The 24969-nt window shown below is 38.6% G+C and overlaps 1 protein-coding gene across 18 annotated transcripts in view; it reads left to right on the plus strand.

The window, feature by feature from the left end:
- The first annotated feature begins 397 nt into the window (after positions 1-397).
- FLRT2 (fibronectin leucine rich transmembrane protein 2) overlaps positions 398-24969 on the plus strand; it is a 124511-nt gene continuing 99939 nt past the window's right edge. For 9 of the 18 annotated variants that reach the window (XM_072622394.1, XM_072622396.1, XM_072622399.1 and 6 more), the window contains exon 1: positions 398-1624. The gene's annotated coding sequence lies outside the window, so the exon portion shown is untranslated. The other 9 variants (XM_072622401.1, XM_072622403.1, XM_072622409.1 and 6 more) reach the window with 5 other exon arrangements.

A 24969-nucleotide genomic window follows, 5' to 3' on the forward strand; every position in this document is an offset into this window, starting at 1 on the left:
TGTGTGTGGGGAGCTCTTCGGGGAGCTCTTCTCTTTTATAGTTGGGGGTAGAAAACTCTGTTTGAGATGCTTGCGTTTTGACCTGAGCATTAGGTAGATCATCTTCTTGTGAGTACTTAGGTGCGACTGTGTAATTAGCGGGGAATTAGGTGGCACTTCTTTTAAGCTTTCCTCTCCCTTTTAGCTGATGATTCGCTTTAAAAATAAAGCTAACTTCTCCCGAGTCAAGAGAGTACTTAGTGTACAGTAGTTTGCAAAAGGCAAAACGCGTGGGATGCGGAGGCAAGAATCTCTTTGTGCTCTTTATTTAAACTGTTTCAGAAGGCGCGGGGGGGGGGGGGGGAGCGGGGGGGGGGGGAATGTTACGTATCAAAACCCCCGGAGTGGAGGTGACCAGTTCCTTCTAACATTGTGACTGGCTTGTTTTTTTCAGTCGTTTTTGTTTGTGCTTCCACTTTTATTTAATTCATATTAGCAATCTCTTCTTCCTCTCCCTTCTGCAAAATCTGCTCGTTTCTCCAGCTCTCAATTTTAATTCATGCTCATTCTCTCTCTCTCTCTCTCTCTCTCTCTCTCTCTCTCTCTCTCTCTCTCTCTCTGGAGTTCTCATCCGATCACTTCCTTTTGAAGGAAGGTTGGCACAGGGTGGGGGGGGGGATCTGATTGTGTTTTTGATTTCATATAAACTTTTGCGTGAGCGAAACATTAATCGAGTGGGGGCAAACAAAAACAGAGCTCTAAGAAGCTGCTAAGGACTTTTAGTTGAGATGAGCTTTCGGAGAGTCTTCTGCTAATTACACTCCGTACTCTTACAAAAACGGGACAAAAGACCCATAGGGAGATACGGAAGATAGGGAAAGGGGAATACTAAGACTTTCCTAGCAACTTTTGATAAATCTAACTACAGAAGGTTTAAAGGACCCGGAAGGCTGCCTTTTATTTCAAAGACAGCCTAGAACAGAAACTAACTTTTGAAGTTATGCCTATGAAAGTGCATTTAAGGCATTAAGTACCAAGGCAAACACTGCAAAATGCACGTGGGCAAAGCATACTTCTTAACCAGCCACCCGGTGCGGTTTCCTCAAGTGCTCATGCTTCCCGCTCCATTTCCCTCCCCCGGAGCACAAAGGGTTAAACTAGTTCCCTCCCTAGTTGGAGGGAAGGCCAGGGGGGCGGGAGAAGAAGCAAACTGTCTTAGGCTAGGTACCTTGTAGCTGCAAGTTCGAAATCTGTCATCCTCGCTTTAGAGTTTGGCATCTCCCATTGTCACTAGTGAGTAATGATCATAGGGAGATAAGATCTCTCAGCCGGGTTGGGCGGAATCTCTGAGAAAAGACGTTTAACCACTTCAATCGTTCCCTTGCTGGAGCCCTCACTCCAGTGTCAGGGTTAAAGAAAGGAGCCACAAGACCGCGGCAGCTCGCTTGCTTCCGAGTCTCCAGCCTGATAAGACATCTGGGACGAGGGTGGAAACTGTCAACAATGGGAAAAAGAGACCTTGGTGGCGATCCTTAAAACAATACCATGCAGCAGGAGCCCAGCTACTACTGTACCAGCTTTTTCTCTTTTCACCTTCCTGATCCGGTGGGATTTGGATGAACTAACTCGGAGATTTCACCAGCAGGTAAAAAAAAAAAAAACTCAGGAGGCTCAGGTGAAGTTGATGAGGGTCAGCTAGCGCTTCAGAGGCACACGCTACTACCAGATTTGGGGGGCGGGGGGATTGTTTTCTGAACTGGCTGGCGAGGGAGGCAAGCTGCATGTTTTAACTCAATACTTAGGGAGGGAAGTAAGAAGGATGCAGGCTTACGTTACATTACAATCTTACCTACATCTAGGTGTAAGTTCGAATCGGCAAATCCACCACCTTAAAGTAGCTTAGCAACTGACATTGGCCTTCTTTGCCCTGTATTCTTAAACTGGAGTGTCGGAGCCGTGCGCCTGCCAGAGAAACAGCACCCAGTTTCCAGTATAACTTCTTCATTACCTTACAGACATCAGTGCTTTCTCCTCTTCCCACATCAATTATTGTTATTATTATTGCTATTCTTGGTTGGTTCAGAAACCTCCAGTCTCTAACTCCCTCCCCCCTCTTTTTTTTTTTTCTTTTGCAATCTGTTTTAGATTATTAGCCCTTTAAGAGGATCCAGCCGTGCCGGTTCTTTCTACTTTGACTTTAGTGATTTCCTAAAAACCTAATGTGATTATCTGGAGAAGTACCACCTCCAACTGGCAGTCTGGACTCTCTGCTAGGAAAAGGCCTTAGTCTAAGCTAGGGCCTCAGTTTGGAGTGGCTGAGGGGGAGTTGTGGTGAGACCTACTGAATTCATTGCTGCAGTGTTCTGGAGAAAAAAACAAACAAACAAAAAGACAAAACAGCGCCTGGGTCAGTGTACGGAGAGAAAAAGGTGAATGGTGGGGGAATGGGAGGAACTGTGAATTTTTCACTGCCTGCTACTTGCTTCCTTGAGTACACATCTAAACAAACTTCCCCCAGCACCTCTTTTTTTTGTTCCTGGAGGCAGGGTGGAAAAACCCCTTCTGTGATCGAGAGTGTGTGAGTGAGTGAGTGAGTGTGTGTTTGTGTGTGTGTGTGTGTATGTATGTATGTATGTGAGATGGAGGGATAATTCATCATCTGGAAGGAAGATCAAGGTCGTGGGGTTAGTACTAGGTTGGAAATTCTAAGGGAAGGAGTTGGGCGGGCAGAAGGGGTGATTGGACTGGGCAGGACAGTAACTGCCCCCTTGGGTGCCAAAGAAACTACTGCAGGCAGGAGCACTTTGAGCTGCCGGGTTCTCAGCAGGGTTTAGCGGCTAGGGTGGCGGCAGCTGCAGCAGCTCCTGCTGCTGCTGCTAATCAAGCTGTTAGATTTTGCTGCTGGTGCTGCTGGAACCTCCCAGCAAGATGGCACTCTATGTCTGTCCTTCCTGGATCAGAACTTCTTTCCCTCCGTTCGTATTTCTGTATGTTTATTAGCCATTCAAACACGTTTATGAACAAAGTGGGATTGGTTTTTTTTTTCCTCTCCGACCTTGCAGAAGTCAAGCCAGAGATCTTATGGCGTGCGCCGTGCACACACGTGCAGCCATGTATGCGTGTATATAATTGGATTTTGTCCTTGGAGTCAGATCCGACTTTTCTCTAAATTGTGTTAGTATTTCTTAGGCTCTCAGAAAACATGAATTCTGTAGGGACTATACGAATGCTGGGGGAGCGAGAGAAACGATTGGTAAAAGTACTGTCCAGTGACTCAGGCTTTGATCTGTGGTTGAGACCAGCCTATTCCTCATCAAGGTGAGAGTTATCATTCTTGACCACTCATTCTGCCCTAGAATCTGATCACATCCTTCTCGGTTTTCTTCCCTGAGTTTCCAACTCCAGTGTGCCGACTTCTAACGCAAATCAGACAACGTTTGCTTCTTTAGGAAGTCTGGTTTGTAGAACGAGAACGCTCTCCCTCTTCTGTTCAGAACCAGCTTGTCTCTTGACTTGTTAAAACATGACAGGAACTTATTGTAGGCAGAGAGACCTGCAATGAAACCAGAGTCGAAAATCAGGAATATTGTGGGGGTTTTTTTGTTTGTTTTTAACCTATGTTTTTCGCTTCCCCAAGACTTCACTTTTCGGGCTACAAAACAATAAAAAAGGCCAGCTGGCCATATACAACTCCTGATTTCTTCAGGAGTTTGGATTCTGATCCTTAAGTCCGTATTGCTGAATCTGCGTGCCCACCACAGTCTATCATCAAATTAAGTGGTCCTTTTCCAAGAAGGAAGACTGAGGAGGAGGGAAAGGGAAGAGGGTGGGGAGGAAGAAATAGTGCAGCTGTAAGGAGGGACTTACAAAATAATTGTAAATATTAAGTCATTATTCCGATTAGAGTTCCATTTAGAAGATGTTGAGAGAATAGAGAAATGGTCATGGGGGGATGAAAGGGGGTGGGGATCGCATCACGAAAGTTGCCTCAATTTGAAATAACGCCATCTTTGTAGAAAGGTTTGATTTTTCTTTCTAATGTCAGGTTTTGGACATTTCTCAAGAATTTCTAAGTAATAAATCTCTCGTTGGTAACATCGAAGTGTCCAGAATTAGAAAAATGACCTTCAGGGATCTGAGAGAGGTTTTTATTACCGGGGGATGGGAGAGTGTGGGGAAGAGGAGGAAAAAAAAATGCCATCTACTTCTGTAGAGCTGTGATTATCAAGTGGGTTAGCAAGCACAATCCTTTTTACCTTTCTTCAGGGAAGGATAGGGTTAAAAAACCTTAGTCTGACTTTGCCTCTTGGAAAGCCTTGGGTTGCAGCCCTGCCTTCCAAGCATTCTTTAAACTAGAAATGTGGGAGGGCCTCCAGGAGGGAGAGGGAGGGAGAGAGAAAGAGGGAGAGGGATAGAGGAGGGAGAGCTAGTGAGCAAGCCAGAGAAGAGCGAGATGGCTATCAGCTGAATTCATTACTGTAAACATCTCCCAGGGGTGTCAGGCTGGGGGGCGAGACACGACTTACATTAGCGAGGAATAGGCAGATCTGAGGCATCGTTCCTGCTAAGATCAGCCTCGCAATTCCTTTTTGAAGAAGGCGCAAGACTTGGAACGAGGCATAGGCGCGCGCGGGCACACACACACACACACACACGCACGCACACGCTCCCGCTCCCACATACGTGTGTTAGGTTATCTGGAGACTTGTCCGAGTCCTGGGTCTCCGTGCTTCCTCCCGCGATCCTTTCATCGCCTCTAGAAGAGACCCTCTCGAGAGAGCATCCTGCGGCTGCATCTTTTCTCTTCTGTTTTCCCTTTTTTTTGGGGGGGGGGCAGGAAAGGGGGAGGTCATTTTTTATTTGCGAAGAGCACCAGTAGGGGAGCGGGGGCGCTGGGCAGAAGGAAGGGGTGGTGGTGGTGACAAGAAGGCAGGAGAGAAGAGAAAGTGGGATGCCAGAGCCCTGGGCTGCGCGTTGGAGGAGGAGGTGGAGGAGGAAGGGGGAGGACGATGCCGCTGCTTCATAGGGGAGGAAGGCGAGAGCGAGGGGAAGGGAGCGCTCCGCTGAGCTGGCAGAGGCGAGCCGCGGGGTGCGGAGAAGCGCGCCCTTCGCAGCGGCTCCGGCTCGGGCTCGGGCTCCAGCTCCGGCAGCCCCCGGCCCAGCCGCTGGATACCCACCCAGGGCACCTGCAGCCTCCACGGCGATCCAGAGGCAGGAGCAAAAGTTTGGATCCCGGGGAGGGAAAAGCGCAAAGAGGGATTATGACCAGGGCTGGAAAAGGACTGCAAGAATCTTCGCAGGTAAAGTGACCCCCGACACCCGCACTCCTCATTCACCCTACTCTTCCTAAACCCCCTACCCCCTTCTCCATCCCTTGCCTCGGAAGGGCAGCTGCTGCTGCTGACTAGAGAGCCTGGAGGAAGGCAAAAGTTAATGATCCAGGATCTGCTCCTAGGACCAAAAGATCATCCGTCACCTAATAGGCAGTCTGGAGCTTTTTCTCCATCAGCGAGAATGCGGGATGGAACGTGATGTCCAGCTGTTGCCCTGTGCACCTATTTGACAATTTAAATGTGGATTTCGAGGGGTTTGGTATCTTTCAGTTGAGGCAGATGACGCATAGGTTTGAACATCCCCAGTTACATCAAATAATTATAGCATCTGACTTTCAGCAACCCTTAAAAATGACTGAACTTACCACCCTCACACCCCTATTTTCTTGGTATCTTGGAGGTGAACATTTAAAAATCACTAAACCTTCTAAGTTGAAATCGTAGGCGCCTCTCTCCATCTCCCATCACCTTCAACCCTCATAAAATGGGAACTTTAGAAGTCGAGTTTTCATTGCGGGGAGAACTGGCTCGTATTAGTCATTGATGACGCGAATTTGCGATGAAATAAAGGGTGGGGGGAGATTGTGCAGAATATCAGATTCTCTATCAGTAGCTATATTTACTGGGGAGGCTCAAGGAGTGTGAGTGCGCCTGTGTGCGTTGAGATTGGGGGCAGTGGAGAGAATGCTGTCACGTCTCTCAGATCTCTTCCTTACTTAGGGAAACTGGGGGAAATAACTGGTGAGTCTTCTAGGAGAGGAAAATGGGAAACCCTCAAAGAAATGTTTAGAGCAAGCACATTTATTACTGCTATTGTTGTTATTACTAGTTCACCTGGAAACTCAAGAAGGTGTCATCTCTTATAAATGGAAATCAGTCACCTACAGCCTTAATTAATTTTAGTGGAGGAAATCTGTTTTAAAGCTTGCAGTAAGCTAATAAAGTGCAAGACACAAATCCGTGTAAACGCCTATAGTGTGTAAGACGTTGATTAGATGTGCTGCATTTGCCTTGCAAAAACCCCCTGTTTCAACAGCAGAGATTGCTTCCAACTCAACTGGGAGATTACTTAAATGAAATGGATTGTGCTGAAGAGTGGGGGGCCACCATCCTCCCTCTATCCCTCCACCCCCACACATTCAGAGGCTTATTGTTAAATTTATTACATCTAACTTCTCTTGGCAAAAAGCTAATGAAGGCTAGTTTAGATATAGAGGCTAATATTGTCTATGGAATTAACCTAATGACCTTATTTTATTAAATCTTAAATGAAAAGAAAGGCAAACTTTGGATCCACTCAGTGTTTTTTGAGGCGAATAAATTGAATGCTGGCATTTTCCCAGGATATTAGGCTGTTGTAGTATGAATATCAGTTTTTAAGGCCAATTTGGTTATAACTGGGATATGTGTTTTTTGCTTATTGATAAGCAAAATGTGCCAGATGCTTAGAAGACCTAGAGGCCAACATATGAAACAAGCATATTTAGGTGATATGAATTCAAGTTAAAGTTACTGATTTTCTCAGAATGCTTTTGCTTCTGAAAACCTCCCCCCTTTTTTGTTTGTTTTGTTTTTGTTTTATTCTAAAGCCTCAAATAGGTCCAAATCCTGTAAACATTTCCAAATAATTGAGAATGACAGTGTGGTCTTATGCTATCAGGTTGGGCAAATTCACCTCAATGGCTCTAGTTGTGAAGATGAGATTTCAAACACCATTCTAAATCTCAGATAGCAGGTACAAGCAGTTCTTAAGTAGGAGCATGCTGGTTACCCCATAGCAGAACCCATTACAAGCCTAGTGTCAATGGAATGCTAGTAAAATGTCTGTACCCTGAAACACTTGAGCAGTTTCATTACAGTTTTCAATATTTCAGGTGATGTTTCTTATACCATAAAACAGATTTCTAAATGACACCATGCTGAGTTGCCCACTACATCCAAAAGAAATCCAGGTTTTTCCTGTGTGCTGTATTTCAGATGATGTGAGCTTATCTCAGTTTGACTTTGTCTGGATCTAATTTGAGTCCTGTTGCCTGTTACATTTATATTCTGGCCCAATGGATAGTATGATTTAGGATTTAGACATATATCCCTAAAGCAACTTTATACTTTCCCAGTTGGAGACTACATTACATAGGGTATGGTTTTGAGGGAGGTTCAAGAATATTTAAGCCTGAAGACGCTACATGGAAGATAACTAATGGGAAAATCTGTTCAGGTTTGACTTTTTAATCTTTTTCTTTACAAAAGAACCTCTCTAATGGGTAGTATCTGAAATTTAAATATTGTATATCCATTAAACTTCTCTTGTGGTTAGTTTAAAATTTAAAAGGTTGGAGAAGGCCAAACAACATATTCTTTGCATTCAGGTGGTATTCTTTTGGGTATAATCATCTCTTAGTATCTCTTCTTTAATCTCAATTCAAATTCATTTTTCACTAGATTACTTTTGTAACTTTGTGGCTTCTTTCACAGTGATTCAAAATCAGTCCATTAGTGACCTCTATCTGTGAGAAGTGAACAGTCATTGTTTTTTTCCCTCTTTTCCAAAGCCCAGAATTACACAGAAAGCAGACTCTACAATGTTTTATCTCCATATATGCTTAGATTTTCTAAATTACAGTTTTCTAGACGTTCCAGTATGGGTAATAGTATTTCATAAGGGCATTAAAAATGTTATATGATAATACAAGAACTGCTAAATAGTTATTCAATGTAGCATTAGTAGTATGTTCTACATAGATATAACGTTAGTGCTGTCTAATCCTTATAAGAGTTGTATGTCTGAGTATAGCTGACTTAAGGCATATATAAATATAAGTGAAATTTTTTATCACCCCTAAGTACTTACATAAAGACCAAACAACTTTGAGAACAGATACTTATATCTATATGCATTTGTGTATCTATGCATATGGATAAATGAATATTACTACAGTATTTGTACTTATTTAAGGTCTGTCCTACCTGTGTGTGATAGGTTTCAAGGAAAAGTTAAGAGTGTGAGTGAGATGTCTTTAAAGAGAAGGTTATCTTTTAGGAAACTTTTAAAACATTTTTCTTAATTAAGTTTTGTCTTCTGCTTGTATTCAAATGAAATTTCAAGTTTTGCTGATGATTCTGAATGAAAATGGAAGACAGAGTTTACTTCATTTGTTAAGTAGGTGGATACCATTATCTGACATTTTCCAGATGGTTTATGAGGCAGTGGTATTTGGAAATATGGAATTTTGGGAGGGTTCTCTTTTCCCATGGGTAGGCTGTACTCAGAAGAACCTTTGTATAACAATTTCTCTTAAAAAGAGGAAGAAAATAGTCAACGTTATGTCCTACCCTCCTCCTTCACCCCTCCCAAATTATATTTGCTTTGTGAAAATTTCTTCTTCTTCTAAAAACTAAATGTTAGATTATTATTTTTAAGAGTGGCACAGATGGAACTATTAGCTTCTTTCTTCTCTCTTCAGCAATGGGTGACCTCGTCCCTCCAATTAACTGTCTTCTTTTCATGGGGAAAAAAAGCACCCCCAGAACCATTAGTAGACAGAGTACCTTTTCAAGTTTCAAGTAAGGTTCATTTTTTTAAAAGCAGTTATGACACAAATATTGTAATAAAAATATCCTCTGTTAAGCTGAATACAGAGACTTACTTCAGTTGCATGAAACAGTAAAAACACTGTATTAGAAAAATAATCTTTGGTATTTTCAGTAGATGGCCAAAATCTGTTAGAACCTTCATGACTCCTTTTCCTTGATGATTTTCACATCTACTGGTCTTTGGTTTTCTTTGATTCCTTTTGCCCTGATTCTTTGAAGTGAATCAAAACCAAACAGTGGCTACTTTCTTAAGGAAATTCATCATGTTATGTTCAGGATTCCAGAAGAGTTAATGATGCAGAAAAAGTTCTGTAAGACATCTTTCTAAAAGGAGCCTTTTGGTTGCAGACCTGCCACTGACTAGCCTTCTGCACCTTTTGCAGCGAATTGGAACCACATTATTTATTTATTTTTCAAATACTGCCTCTAGCGTAATTTAATGGGGGTGGGGTGGGGTAGGGGGTATTTATGCAGAAGTATGAAGATCCATATGTCCTTTGCCTCATTCAAAAAAATAGTGTCATTGTTATAAAGGCTATGTGCAGGCAAGTCAAAGAAAATGTCCTTACATGATTGGAGAAGTCAAAAGACCACATTCATAGTTCTCAAACACTGGCCGACTACTCCACTGATAGACTATGGAAGAAATTCTTTTTGACAGTTATGGGTTAAAGGCCTCAGTTATTAAAAAAAAAAATCTAGTGATAGCCATTAGGGATTCTTGTGACTCAAAGTCCTAATACATTGTTCTCCCCACCTCTATTTTTTTTTCCAGATTGTTTATATGGGAAAATGTAAAATGACATGAACAGAGGGTTCATATCTCCTCAGTTCATGGACCATTTAGTGTATTTCAGTTCTCTTTGTTAGTACTTTAAGATATAGAGAAAAGAAACTCTCATTTGAACTAGAGAGCTTTGGTTTTAAAACGTTGAAATAAATTTAGCAGACCAGAAAGTGAATAGAAGCCATTAGGCCCCAGCACACTAAAAAATCTTCACCTTTAGCAATTATTAAAACAAGGTATACAGGTCCTCATGAAAATGGCTCAGAATATATTGTCCATTAAGTCAGCAAAAGTCAGATGGCTGAAAGGAAAGCATTAGGACCTTGTGCCTCCTGAAATAGGCTCCTTACCAAGTATCTTTTTCAGGTCCACTTGACTATTCATGTCACTTTCGTTCACAAGTAATGTCCCAGCCCACTGGAGTAAACAGATGGTTCCTCAACCTATTGCTCAGTGATTTAATCCATACATTCATTATGTATCTTTGATTATGAATAATAGAGCTAAATGATTTAGAAATGGAAAATTGAAATATTTACCTCATTTTTTGGATAAAAGCAGGTTGAGAAACTTAGAGGAGTGGAGAAAATCTAATGATCCTTTGAGATTCCTGTGATCCTCTGAGAAAGGAATCAATCAACTAGCATTCATTAAGTGCCTTCTACATGCCGGGAACAGTGCTAGGCAATGGAAGATAAAGGATTTTAAAATGGAATTCCTTTCAATTAATATTTATCAAGCAGCTACAGTGTACAGGGAATGGAGAGGGTTAAGAGCATGGACAATGTGTAGAGATGTCTGGCTGGGAAAGGAGGTGGGCCCATCTTGTATTGAAAGGGAGCAATAACAGATGGAAACCCCTGGTACTGCACTCATATCCATAAAATATAAAAATATCCAGAAGAAGGCATTTTTGTGTTTGGTGAATCCTGTACAGAAGACTGAATGGAAAGGCATAGATAAGAATTGCATAGAGGGAATAGGATCTAACCTGCTGGAGAGGGAATGCCCATGTGAGCTCATCAACCCGATGGAATCCTGACCCATAGAATACCTTCCATTCAATACTTTGCCCATTCAGAGTGTGTTCATTTAGTGCTTCCTGCACCAAATCTATGGATTAGGCATAGGGCAAATGCTTATTCTCTCCCATTTCCTGATGAGGAAACTGAGGCATGGGGGAGCTTAAGAGACAGCCTAAAAAGTTAACAACGACAAAGCAATGTAGAATGGTAGAGTCAGAAGGGATTTTAGAGGTCAGTTTGGTTTTCTGACTCCTGGTTGTACAGTGACCTTTCCACTGTGATGTATTTCTACATATGGAAATATGGAGAAGTTAAATCTAAATAATTTTGATATTTAGCTTTCCAATTTAAATTTTAGCAGTTTTATATTTTATGGCAGACCATAATCATTATCCTTATTTAATAAGAGACTACTTGAGAATAGGGCAACTATATCTTTTAAAAATAAAAATATATTTCATTGATATATTTTATTTTTTTATCACTTATATTTCCTAGTGCATTGCTTCCTCTTCCCTCTCTGCGAGAGCAATTCTGTGTAATAAAGGAAAAAAGAAAGTTAAGTTTCACTAACCCATCAAAAAGTTTGTGATTTTTTTGTATATCATATTCCATATCCATAGTACCCTACCTCTATAAAGAAGATGGGAAGCGCCTTCTCCTTTGTTTTCTTTGGGACCAAAGAACAGCTATATCTTTCTCATTTGAGGATCTTCCACATAGTACAGTGTCTTTATGTATTGGGGATGCTTGATAAATGTTTGTTGAATTGCATTGCATCTGAAAGCATGAGATTTTCAAAAAAGGTGACCATGTTGTAACATATTTAGTTTGAAAACTGTTATCAAATTCTTCTATCTTCCAAATTACTTTGGATAAATGGGTTCTACTTTTCTCAATTATTTCTAAACAATTTTACATTTCTGACATTCAGTATTGCGGAAGGTGGGGGAGAGGAGGAGTAGTGAAAAGCGATCTAGAGTAGTAACCTTATTTTATATATGAGAAAACATAGGACCAGAAAAAATGAAATAACTTTCTCAAGATAACATAACAAATAAGCAAAATAATGGGAATAGAATTATAGTCTTCTAGTTGCATCTGTTCACCTCATCCTTCTTACTTCACTCATGTCTCTGCCTTCCCTCTGCTACCTGTCAATATTCCTAGAACCTCCATTTTGAGGAAGTGCCCAGGGCAGCTACGCCCACTCTTTCACTCTTCTAGCTGTCTTCTGACTGTCAAGATTTCTCCATGATGTCTCCACATGGGAACCTCCCCTAACCCATCCCCATCCTTGCCTTTTTATTTCTGTTGTGTATGTTGTCTTTGACCATTAGAATATAAGCTCCTTGAGAGCAGGGACTTTGTTTTTGCTTTATTTGCATTCCCAGTGCTTAGCACAGTGCTTGACATGTATTAAGTACTCAATAAATTCTCACTGACTCACTTGACATAACATTTAAGTTATATAATTTAAAATTCTTGCCATAAAGCACATTTTTATGATTACACCTATCCATTTGCTGTGCAACAGTTTTATAGCAAAGGGTGTGTATGTGTGTAAGGGGTTGGGGGGGGGTTTGCAATTAGCTGCTTTCACAGGAAGAAATTACTTTCACAGTTTGACTAAAGAAAGTTAGCACTACAGTGAACAAGTGTGACTGAGGCCAGTCCAGTATTTTTAGAGAGGGAGCTTGGCACTTGTCATGTGGGAAGACAGTCCTCTTCCTTCCTGTGAGAGTTTGGATCATTTTCAGGAATTGAGACTGATTTATTGTGAGTGAATTCATAAAGCATTGCTGCCTGCATGGGGACCTCTTTGAATGAAATGCTCCAAGTTCCTTGAAAATGTGCACTGATGTTTTTTGCCTTGCCATTAATGTATTTTATCTTTCAAAGGTAGCTTTGTAAAAACATAGTATATTAGGGACTCTTCCTTTTTAAAAATGATTTTTGGGAAATAAGATAGGGAGAGCTCAAAGATCATTTTTAACAGATTTTTAAAATCTTGTCATTTTCATTTTTATAGAGAAATAGCCTAAATTTTTACTGCTTGAGCTACATATTCCGGTGCTTGACTCTAATTTAATACTGACCAGTCACAGAGGAGAGATGCATTCATTATTGAACATAAGTGTATATTCCACAGTATGCTATATACTTCCCCACATTTTATGCATTCCTGGAAGAAAAGAAAAAAGAAAAATCACATAACCAATGAATTTATTATAATTTGCCCATGAACTCTTGTAGATGTTTATATTTTCCTTCTTTTTAAATGAGCATATATTTGGGTCTTGGGGAAAATTTAATCTTCAGATGTTTCAAATCTTTTCACCCACCTACCATTTATTAAACACCAATTGTATACCTTGCCTTGTGCTTAACTTTTGAGATGAAGAATACATTGAGATACCTACATTATGCGATTCATGGTTAGTGTGCAGTCTGCACACATGATCACACTTATATCAAAATGATATATGTCCTTTCCAATAGCTCACACTGGTTCTTGGTTGTGGTATGGTATGATGTCAGACACAACTAAAATGGGCATAACAACAACAAAACTGTCCAAACATAAGAATCCTCAACTGAACCCCTTTGTAATGGACAATTAAGTAGAGTATAAACGGACCATATTTTTCCTGTGATAAATATATGAGGTTGTCCCAGAAAGTGGGTTCTCACAGGGTGAGAATTTTATCTAAACACTCACTGGAAAAACATATATTCCATGTCCATACTTTTAGGTAAGGAAAATGTGTGTCTCTATATAATAAAACTTCACCTTGACTATAGATCCACATTATTCTTGATTTTAGATTCACTTCTGTGCAATTCCTTCTGTCTTATTTGGTATTTATTTATTCTTGTCTTCATGCAAAAGATTTAAAGTACCAGTATGGAGGTCATTAATTGCTGAGGCTTCTGAGATGGTAATTACGGTTTTTATTATTTATTATTATTACTATCTGACTTGATTATCTTCATTTATTTACTACTCTCTATTGCCACCTAAATTAAGCAATCTTAGTCTTAATTGGTTCACTTCTTTCTAGTATGTTTCAAAGTTCTCTTGTTTTCAGATTCCTGTTTTGCATATATAAGTCTTTCATAACTTAGTTATGAAGCTACAGATCCAGGATGAGAGGCGTTAAGGCCGTGTGTGTGTGTGTGTGTGTGTGTGTGTGTTTAGTTTTGGGTTTTTTTTTCCCTCCTATTTTGGGTATTTCCTATGGAGCTTTTCATAAGGATATTGGCTGTCACCTACTCTGAGTGACATTATAAATTCTCTTAAGTATCCCTAAGTTAATACCCACATTTTGGCATTATTTACGGTTTAGGTAAATTTGATGGTGTTTCTAGCTGAATCAATGGGGGATCAGAACATTTGGTCCATGTGGTGTGCTTTCTCACTCGTAGATGTTTGTCATGTGAAAGAACCTGGAATTGCTCATTTTACCATATAATACCATTAAAATAGCCCCAGAATAACTTAAAGTCTGATTTATCTTTGCTATGAAGATTTGGCCTCAGTATATGCCTTTCCTTTCCATGGGCACTACTGTGGCTCTGGTTCATGCTGTTGCCATAACCTTTTAAATAACCTTGCTTTGAGACTCTAATCCATCTGAACTATCAAAAAATATCAGTTCTGTTATGTTATTCACCAATGAAACAAAGACCACCAATGACTCCCTTTGCCTATGTAGGCAAATGACCTACATAAAGACCAAAACCTTTAGGGTAACATTCAAGGTACTCCCTGATCTGATTCCAATTGAACCCCACACTGAGGAGGATCATAGATTATGATCTGTAAGAATGTAAAATTACTTTTAATGTCTTCCCAAACCATAAATCACTTTTGCAAAATTCTTGATGAATGCTAATCAGTGCTTTGTTTTTTTAGATATCTTTAGTGATGAGGAGCTCGCAATCTCACAAAACAGTCAGTTATGTTTATGGTGAGAAACAATTGTCAGCAAGTTTCTTATAGTAAAATGAAATCTGTCCTCCCTATAGCTTCAGTCCTCTTCCAAATGGATTTCCTTTAAACGTGGTAAAGATGGTATAGTTGTCAAATACTTAATCTATATTATATTTGTCTTTAGTTTTTGATATATTAGCAAGGATTGTATACTAAGACCATACTTTTACTGATTCTGCATTATCATGAATAACCAGAGTTGTTATCAGGAGTAGCTAATAGAAGTAGCTTTCTTTTTTCTTCTTATAAAGCCTGTAGAGTAATGACTTGCATACTGGAGTTTGTGTCTGTGAGACTGGGTTTGACTTCTACCTCAGACACAATAGATTTGCCCATTCTGGGTCACTCAGTCTGAGACCCTCAGTTTTCTAATCTGTAAAATGAAGATAATGCTTATAATACTTACTTTGTAGTATTCTATTGAGCATCAAATGAGATAAAGTATTGAAAACATTTTTTACAAACTTTAAAGCATCCTATAAATGTCAGTTAATATTGTTATGTTCCACCATAATCTTATTTGAAAAGGGCAAATTCTGTCATTCCGAGAAAATCACAGGTTCTTTGATTACAGTAGTAAAACCTGCATTCTTTCCAAGCTTTTAGGCACGAGCACATAGAAATAAGAAAGTCCCTAAGAACTTGATTCAATTGAGGTGGAGTCTTATAGCCTAAACTCGATGGTTAAAATTAGTCATATCATATTTTTTTATCGAACAAGACACATAATTTTGCTAACCTTGCAACTCCAACACGCTGTGCTCTTTACACTGTTATTTATTTTGAGTTTTTTGTTTTTCAGATTTTCCCAGAGGATCAACCTAGTCAAGGATATTTATGCTGATATTTGTCATTTTTTAAAATTGATAACATAAAGTTGGTTTCTTTTGTAATCTTGTGTATTTTATTTTATAAATTTAAAAACATTCTGAAGTGTTCCTGGTCTGATTTGCACACAAAACAAGTGTAAACTCTCTTGATTTGTATTTTACACTCCATGAGGATAAAGATTTTGTTTTATATGAAATTTGTATCTTTCCTAGTACCTACCACTGTGATCTGCTATGGAAGCACCAAATAAACATTAGTTGAATTATATTGAATTCATTAGTCCTTACCTTCAGAGATTTATAATGTATCAGATTTTTCCTTCTTTTTTTAATCTTGTGGAAGACTAAATCTTATAAATAATAATTATTAATCTCTTTCATTTAGGGCACTCATTGTTAGAAGTAACCTTAATGTTATCTACATTAACTTCTCTCCTAATTGACAGACCTGTATTTTCAATTTCTTGTTACACGTAAGATTGCAGATCTAGAGTTGGAAGAGTCCTCTGAAGACACATATCAACAAAGATGTCTCCTTGGCACCTCAGATTTACCATGTCCAAAATCAGTCACTATTTCAAAATAAAACTTAATAACTTTTCCCAGGAAAATTTATTCCTCCCCTGGATTTCCCTTCTTCTATTAATGGCACCACCATTTACCAAGATACTCAATTGAGCACTTCCCTCTTTTTTTCTAATCTCTCTATTTTTCTCTCTACGTCTCTATTCCTCCTTTCTTCCTTTGTCTCTCCCTCTCCCCTACTCTTGCCCTCCCTCCATCTCTTCCTCTCCCCAGCTTAAGAACCTGTCAGTAGTTTCCTATTGCCTGCCACATAAAGTCTAAACTTCTCAGATGGGAATTTAAAGATCTAGCTACATTTTCATGTTATCATTATTGTCTTTCTTTACCCTATGTTATCATAGCCCTCTGTCAAACAACTAACCAATGCTTATTTATATAATGCCTACTATACTATACTATACTGTATACTATGTGCTGATGATAAAGAGGTAAAACAAACAGTCCTTTCCCTCAAGAAGCTTACAATTTATCAGATTAATATTGCATATACACAAGTATATGCAAAATATGTACAATAAATAGAAGGTAGTTTTGGAGGCAGGAAAGTACTAATAGTTATAGGAACCAAAGGTTCTCCTCCCCCCCAGACAGTGTATGTTGTTTGAGGACCCAGCCTAAACACATTTGGAGGGATTCAACAAAGTTGTAATGACTAATGAGGTTAGCCAATGGGAGACAAGGCACTGTAATAGAGTGGAAAGAGAGCACCCTTTCTGGAGCCAGAGGCTTGGGTTTAAGTGCCACCTCTGCCATATATAGCCTCTGACCTTGGTCAGGTCACTTGTCCTTCCTGGGCTTCAGACTTCCTCAATTTTAAAATGAGGAGGTTGGATTAGCTGATCTGTGAGGTGACTTTAAGCCCTAGAACTGTGATTTGTTTTTTGGTGGTTTTTTTTTTTGGCCACAGAAATTCTTGAAGACTGTTGTTACTAAGGCTTGGAAGGAATTAAGGACTTCCCATAGTAAATGGAATAGATAACATCAATCTTTTAGAGTTACTTTTTATTTCTCATCTGCCTTTATTTTCAAGTTTGTTCCCTAATTGATACCTGCTCTTTCTTATCAGATTATCAGCTTTGTGAAGGCAGGGCCCAGGGTTTATTTTGTTTATACTTATTTCTCTTTCACTGCCTTATAGATTGTAGATGTTTAATAAATGTTTGCTAAACTGAATTCATTTGAAACTCACTGTCATAGCTTAGGGATTGCATAAACAAAGCCCTGTGGGACTGGAGAAAGAGCACCCATTCTGGAATGAGAGAACTTGGGTTCACATACTGCCTCTCCTTATCCTAACTGCCTGGGTGACTTCTGCCAGTCCGTTTAACCTTTCTGGGCCCAGGGTTCCTTCAAATGTAAAATGAGGACTCCACATAGTATCCCTGGAATAAACCTTAGAAATTATCTAGTCTAGTCTTCTTATTTTACAAATGAGGAAAACTGAAGCCCAGAGATTTAGAGTGTGTGACTTGTCCAGCATTGCACAGTTAGTAATTGACAGAACCAAAACTAGGAAGTAGGCCCTTTCAGTCCAAGTCGAAGTCTATGTTAAAAAAAATACTGTATTTTTTTCAGTTTAAAAAGTAATAAGAAAAAACTTCCTTCAAAAAGTTCTTTCCTTTATCTTCATAGTACTTAGAATTAGAAGGAAATCCAGAAATTATCTGTTCTAATTTTCTCATTTTACGTATGGGTAAATCGAAGTCTAGAGAATAAATGGCTTTTCTGTAATTACACAGCAAGTTAGACAAGGCTAGAAGTTTCCTAGTTTTGGTTCATTGTATGCTCTATCCACTGCAACTCACTGCCTCCTCTCATTTTTTAGTTATTACTTTCTTGAGAAAAGCCTAGCAGATCCGTAGATAAATATAACCATGACTCAATATGGCATCTTTGGATTTGTAGTAGAGGAGGAAAGAGATGATCCATAGTAGGTAATTTATAAATGTTTGTTGATTGATTGGGGCCAATAGATGTTTAAGCTTCTTTCTAGGAATTTGAGTCTCCTGCCTCAATATAGGGATAGTGCATCTGTTTTTAGCTCTGGTTACTGTTTCAGCTCCCCTATTCTCATGTCTCATGTCAAAAAGGTCAAGTCCAAGGGTTTAGCTCAGGTAATTAACTGAGCCATAAGTATTCAAGAATTTTAACATCAAGGTGTGGGATTAACTCAGTGATAACCCCAGGATGAGGCAGGCCTAACAATACTTCCTGAAAAATCTAACAATGGGTACAATGTGGGAAAGTTTATAAAACCCCACTGAGTACAGTAACATCCAAGTGGGGGAATGTTCTAAATGTTTTCGATTTTGTGGATTTCTCCCACATAGATTTTTAAGAATTAGGATACTGTCCCACGACAGCCTTAGGGGAAAAATATTAAAAGCCAAAAATAAATCAGATAGATAAATGAATTAATTGTAGCCATCATTGTAGAAGTGAAGACATGAGAAATATTTCTTTTGGCAGGAATGTCCCCCACTACTCTGTGCTCCCTATGGCTCTGTCCCTTATGCATAACCAAAGGTCATCCAAAGTTGCCAAAAATGTTTTTCGTATCGTATTACCCTTCAAGCCACAAAAGTATGTTCTTGGCACATACTGATTTCTGTGACTTGTCGAGAACTAAGCCTTAGTCTCTATTTCATCTTAAAGCAAATCTCAGAATCAGAAAGGGAGAAGAGAAATTCACAAAGAGCAAAAGTTGTTAAGAGTAAACAAAACTACAGATTCAAGTTTCATTTTATTATTATTGTTTTCTTTAGGCATAAATATGATTCCTTTCTTTGTCCAATTAGGGAATGGGTTATTGGGAAAAAAGTGTAAGAATTTCTTTCAGTGAGGTTGTTAAAATCAGAAGAGATTATCATCTTGTAAAATGGTTTAAGGGAGTCTTGCCAAAAGCGTGGGGATAATGTAGCTGACTTTTCCAAATCCGTTCTAGGTCTATAATTCTTGATTTCAAAAGCCGGTTTACCAAACAATTAACTGATTGCCTCATAGATGCAAACCTTCATGAAGGAGGGAGTCTATAAGAAGTATAACAATGAATAAGGGGTTCTGCCTTTTCCAATAAGAGCTGATCAGTCAATGGGGTCAACCAAAAGATATTTATTGAGGTCACATAAGATTACAACACAGTTTCACTCCTGAGAACTTGTCACTGAGGGTCCAAAGGTAGTGTTAATGAAGGCCCATATGGTAATCAGATTCATATAATTTTAATGGAAGTCGAGATACCCTGTTGGAAGCCTTTCAGAACATCCAGGACATACTTGGCAATCTTAATCATATACACAGGAGATCCACACTGTATAACCTAGGGGATTGATGAGCCTTATATTTCAGTAGAATAAATGAAGACATTTTTAAAGTATTAAGTATTGTAAAATACCATAATGAGATTGCAAGCTTCTTGAGAGCAGGGGCTGCATCTTAATTTGGAGTGGTGAGGTAGAAAGAGTAGTACACCTGAATTTAGAAGACCTGATTTTGATAAAGTACCTCATTTTGTAAATTCAGGGGATTGGACAAGATGACCCTTAAATCTCTTTTCAATCATAAACCTTATCATTTAATGATTTCTTCTGTAGCCCTCATAACATGTTATACATGGATTCGTAGTACAAGGTTAATTGATATTTGATGAATTGAACTGAATTGAGACTTGAGAAATGTGGTTTAGTGGAAAGATCCCTAAATTAAGTGCCAAAACATTGGTTTGAAGGCTAAGTATTGTCACTGGATAGCCATGTAAGTGTAGTCAAGTGTTTTACCCCTATGAGGTCCCTTACTCTGTTGGAAACTGAACAAGTCTATTTGTTTCTTCTCCCAAGCACCTCATCTTTTTGACATACCTCATTTGTGGTCATTGTCTTAAGTTGTATAGACTTTTGAGACCTTGAGAACACCTTTGACTCGTTCTTCTCCATCCATCCAAGCAGTTTCTGTGTCTTGTCAATATGAACTTAATAAACCAGTATTATCTTTTCATCCTCCCTGTACAGCTTTGTCCAGGTTTTCAATACCTTTTGAATGGAATGTGCTAATAACCTCCTATCTGGACTCTCCACAGCTCCCTTTCACCTACTTTAAACCCTCCTGTAGAGCAGGGGTCTTCTTTAATCTTTTGGTGGTCAGGTAAAACCCGTGCACTCCTTAGAATAATATTTTAAATGAATAAAACAAAAACATAGGATTACAAAAGGAAAACAGTTATGTTAATAAAGTTGTCCAACTATATTGAGAAAAAAAAAAGCCAGGGTAAGAGCATTGCTATAGAGCATTGCCAGATTATTTTTTCTAAAACATGTCTCTGATCATGTCAGTCCACTACTCAAAAACAATCAGATTTGTCACCAGCTCTGCCTTTTTGTTGTTCGTTAAGTGAAACCTAGATTATTTATCCTGGGGAGTTCCTCCACAGTGTAGCTTCAACCTATCTGTTCAGCTTTCAATGTAACTATTCACATGCTGTTGTAGTAGAGTTGAACTTGGAGTACTCATGTTGTTTCTTCTCTTTCAGAATTCCTCCCTTCTCATCTTTGCTTTTTGAAATCTTAAGTCATTCTTCAATGCCCAGAATAAACATTCTTTCTTCCGTTAAGACATTTTCTCATTCCCTAAACTGGATAGGATTCCTTTCTCTTCTGAGCTCCTTTTTTCCCTCTTGTGGTATTTAATATATTTGTATTGCCCTGTATTATCATCTTCTACCTATCAGGCAGTAATTTCTTTGAGTAGTGGTATCAATCTCAAATAGTACCAGAGCCACTAAACATTAAGTAAGGATCCCTATAATTGCATATAGACTTAGAAAATCACATGTTAATATTAAGTTTTATTATGCTTTTATTTTTTAAATATTTACCAGTTACATTTTAATCTGGTTCGAGTGGCCCTGGGCAATGTTGCAGACTATGTGTCTGACATCTCTGCCCTTGAGGACGGGGACTCATGTCTTGATCATTTTTTATTACCCCATAAAACCTACCTCAGTGCTCTGAGCATAGTAGATCTTGATCTAGATGCTTGTTGAACTAATACACATGGATGACTAGAGTGGATAATATTTAAGACCTCTTCAACTCAGATATTCCATAATTTGTATTGTCTCCATCAATTGTCAGTTAATGATCAAAATTTATTAAACCCTCAAGTTTATGTTCTAATGGGGAAGAAAAACATGTCAATAATTAGATAAGTAGAAGAAATGTATACCATACATGAAAGGCAATCCCAGAAAAAGAGGGATAAATTGGTGGTGGGATTGGTAAAAACCTTCTTTAGAAGGTAGAATTTGAGCTGAATATTGAAGGAAACGAGGGCAACTAGGAGGGGAAATGAAAAAGAGTGGAGAGAAACCTGAGGCAGGGAAACCAATTAGAAGAGTATAGTCCAGGTAAGAGGTGACAAGGGCCCTTAACTTATGGTTCCATGTGGAACCATGTTATGGAACTTATTCCATAACATATGGTTATGGAAGTGATGGTCCTGACCAGGGAAGATAAAAATGTTTAGATCTGATAATGAATTGGACATAGGGAATGAGTGAGAGTAAAGAGTTGAGGATGACACTGAGGTTGCAAGTTTGGGTGACTGAGAGATGGATATTGATGATATTCTCAGGACCTTGTGGCATCAATATCTCTGTACTCTAAGTCAAGAAAAGGGCTTACAAAGAGGAATTCCTGAATGTTAGATATTGATCAAACTCCTATCATAATATAATATAATAGTGCTGTACAGAGCATGCTCAGAAGGAACCCTGGTCTCAGTGGAAGGAAGGCCAGTAATTGTGGGATAATGCCAGGAGTAATACTTCTAACATTATAGAAATTTAGAATGCCGCAGAGAAAGTGTGCATAGAAAACGCTGCGTTTTATAGCAGAATTTGGAGAGCTGATTGTGGAGTCTTTGAAGTAAATGGGCTGCTATTCCTGACATTTTTCAGACTCCTCAACACTGCTGTAGTTAATGAGTCCTGTTACTCATGTATCTGATGAGCCCAGGGATGTAATAAGTCTCTGAAAATTTTGCCAGTCTAACCTTCATCTCCTCATTTTCAGAAGACTGCAGGTATAATGATTTTTACTGATGCAGTGCTAGGCATTTGGCACTTGGGTTAAATTTTAACTGTTGGATGTTAGTGGCTTAAACATTTTCATTCACAACAGGAATGCTGAACAGGGAAGGGAACATCTTCCTAAAAGTTACTCCTTCACCTATTGGGCCATTGTCTCCTTTTGATTCAATCAAGGCTATGGGTAACTGAGTTAGTCAGTGATGTGAGTAACTTATACCACTTTCCTTTGCAGTATCAAGATAAATCTAAAGGATTCAATGGCTAGTGTAGTGATGAACATCCTTTGACCAAAGAGATTGTACAGATTTGGAATTCAGGGCAAGCTGTTCCTCTCTTACCTTCAAACATGGAGCAGGAAGCAACTTTCAGATGCTGTAGTAAAGTATGTACTAATCTGCCTCATTGGTGACTAGAGGTGAAAGTTGATTTTCTGTTTTGGAACATAGCTGTTAAGTAAAAGATAGCATCCTTTGCAATAGTAAGGAAACCAGAGTGAATAAATGGATTCTCAGTTCACAATCATTCAGCTATGCCAGCATATTCCACAACAATTATCCAAATGACTGTAGAAAATCATAATTTTAATTTTATGGTTAATAATAACCCATAGGTATAAATGAAGATACCTGTTAAGTGGAAGTTTTTGCTAAATTTTTAAAATATTGTCATAGATATGAAACCAAATCATTTCAGTTAAATCAGAAATGTGTTTGTTCTATTTCTACTTTGTGCAAGGTTCTGTGCTAGGGCCTTGGAGATACAAAGACAAAAACCTACAGGAACCTGATTTTTTTTTTTAGAGTAACAGTATATATAGAGATAAGTAAATACAAAATATTTATGATAAATACATTTCTGAGGAAAGCATATTAGCAGTTGGATGGGGACATTTGGAAAGGTCTAGATTAGTAGGCAATAACATATGCTTAAACTAGAGATTGGGGGGGAGTATTCATTAAAATTCTTAGCTTCTAAGAAATGTGTTTGGAAACTGCAGGGTATATAATTCATCTAACTTATAAAGATGCATTGCTCAATCAATCTGTCAGCCAAGACTTATTAAATACATTCCATGTACCAACACCATGCTAGGTGAGGGTTTGGTATAGTTTTGAAGAGATTAAAAAACTTTCAGGTTACCAAGTAAATTAAAAAAATACACCCTCACACATACAGAGTTTTCATTAGTTTTTTCTATACTTCAGTATAATGATATGTCTAACTTTACTCAGCATTTGATAGGCTAAAGATTTATAATGCTAGTGTTATTGGTAATAGGTTTCAGTGTCTCTTAATACTCTTCCTGGCTTAGAGGCAGAGGCCTACATATTTTGTTTAGGATCCATCCAGGGGCTTTAGTGTAGGTTCAGTGGCTCTGTGTAGCCTTGAATAGATCTTTCCTCTTGCAACCTCATATCCTCATCTGTAAAATGGGGCTAATGATAACAATAAAAATAATAATACCTATCTTGTAAGGCTTCTGTGAGGATCAAATGTGATAGCATGTAAAACATTTTGTAAACTTTAAAAAAAACCTATGTAAGTGTTATTATCATCATTACTACTTATTTCTGGATTGAAATTAGTTATTACTAAAGTATCCTATTTTATTTGTACTTACATAGAAACTAGTTTCTGTGAAGAGAGCAGCTCTAGGCTGAAGTATTTTTTCTTTCAGCTTGGAAGATCTGATTCTGAGAGGCACCCTGCTTCAAAGGTGGTTTGCTCTCCAACTTATTCGTATACATGATTCCATCTGCAAGCTAGCATCAAACACACACGTGCACATACAGGCATGTACTCATCTCTTGGGTATTAACAGCCTCCAGAATGTACTGGATGTGGATTAAAGACCTATAACATTATCTAACAATGCTTATTTATGGAGACATTTATCATCTTGATGGTATGATTTCAATTCTAGAAAATTTGTTTTACTCCTGAGGTTAAAAAAATGTTTTTCTTTTTATTGGGAGAGAAGGAAGCTAATGTTATAAAGTTAGCATTTTACTTCGAATACCATGGTGAAGCCAAATCCTCCCTTAGAAGACACGAAGGAGTTAGAATTTCTCTAGTCTTGGTCTTGCAGACAGAACTGAAAGAACCAGTTTATTAAAATTCACCTAGATTTCCAACAGGCTCCAGAGGTGAGCCTTAAAACTATCCTCAAAGAGGCTGATTGGGGAGATGAAAATTGGAATAGGACAGTTTGATGCAAGTCACTTTTAAAGGCTAGGTGAACATTCTAGCCATTAAAATGGAATGGTTCTCCAGAGTTCCAGGACTATGGTCCTGGTAGATTTCCATTATTTAATACTGCTTCTGGAGAAACCCTACAATTAATCAGTTTATGGTTGAATGGGTGTCTTTATTCAGTTCTAGAAATAGGAACATTTTGAATCAACCTAAGATCTATGTGAAATATGTGAGCAACTCTTAAAATTAAATCAAGTATTCTAAGGAGAGCAGAAATAATAAATAAGTCTTGCTTACATGTATACATACAGGTATAATGGATTCTGGAAACAAGACATCAGCTTCATAAACATCATTCAACATTTGGTTAGCACCGACTGGCATTATAGAGTTGCTCAGAAAGTAAGTTTCCAAGGTTAATTGCTATTACCATGTGTCTAACACAATCATTTTGTTAGCAGCACAATATTTTTTCGTGTATGTGTGGAAACGGTAGAGTAAATCATTTGCAATCACCGCTGGCTTTACTGCACCTATAATTGAAAAGAGGTTCTCTCT

The sequence above is a fragment of the Notamacropus eugenii genome, chromosome 7 (genome assembly GCF_028372415.1).
Source record: "Notamacropus eugenii isolate mMacEug1 chromosome 7, mMacEug1.pri_v2, whole genome shotgun sequence".
NCBI classification, from domain to species: Eukaryota; Metazoa; Chordata; class Mammalia; order Diprotodontia; family Macropodidae; genus Notamacropus; species Notamacropus eugenii.